We start from the raw sequence: 809 nt of genomic DNA, 5'->3' as shown, positions 1-809 counted from the left end.
TAGAACACCAAAATCATCAAATATTTTTGTATTTCACATTAAAATTATTCATATATAAAAATTTTAGCCCTGAATTCCCTTAATTATAAAGGGTTCCCTATATTTGCAAGTAAAAACTGGCATTTCACAATCATCATTACACAAACTTGCAAATTTGGCACTCGTTGCATTTTCCTTTAAGAAGAAGAGGCCCCATTCTATTTCACTAGTAGCATTACATCACAGTCATTTCGGAAATAAATGAATGAAAATGAAACAATGTATTCTACAAGAAACCATCAATGCGATTCAGCGATTGGATTGGTGCTTATTGCTGCCTTCGCTAATCTGATCCCTGTTATCAATCCCCTTCAGAACTCAACAAATCATATACGACTACGATAAACGCCAAGTACCCTACATAATAATAATAATAATAATAATAATAATAATAATAATAATAATAATAATAATGATGATGATGATTATATTAAAAACTATTGTTTACATAAAAATTTAACAATCAAATTAGTTATTATGTATTTATGTTATATATTTTTTTAACTAAATAATTAATTATCAGAATAATCATTTTTTTTTTATAATAGAACAATAAAATTTGTTTACAGAATAATATAATAAATGTTTTTTATAAAATGCTAAATATATATTTTATAGGAGGTAACTGATGTTTTTTTATATACATGTAATACATTGATGATGACATAGAGCTTTATAAACAAATGACATTCGTATAACTAAACTAAAATGTTTTATTTTTATAAGTTTCATTTATAGGTATTAGTTAGATTATAGTCTCCATTTATTGA

Source organism: Arachis ipaensis, chromosome B3, assembly GCF_059453495.1.
Source record: "Arachis ipaensis isolate K30076 ecotype BB chromosome B3, ASM5945349v1, whole genome shotgun sequence".
Lineage (NCBI taxonomy): Eukaryota > Viridiplantae > Streptophyta > Magnoliopsida > Fabales > Fabaceae > Arachis > Arachis ipaensis.
Note: the sequence above shows the minus strand (reverse complement) of the source record.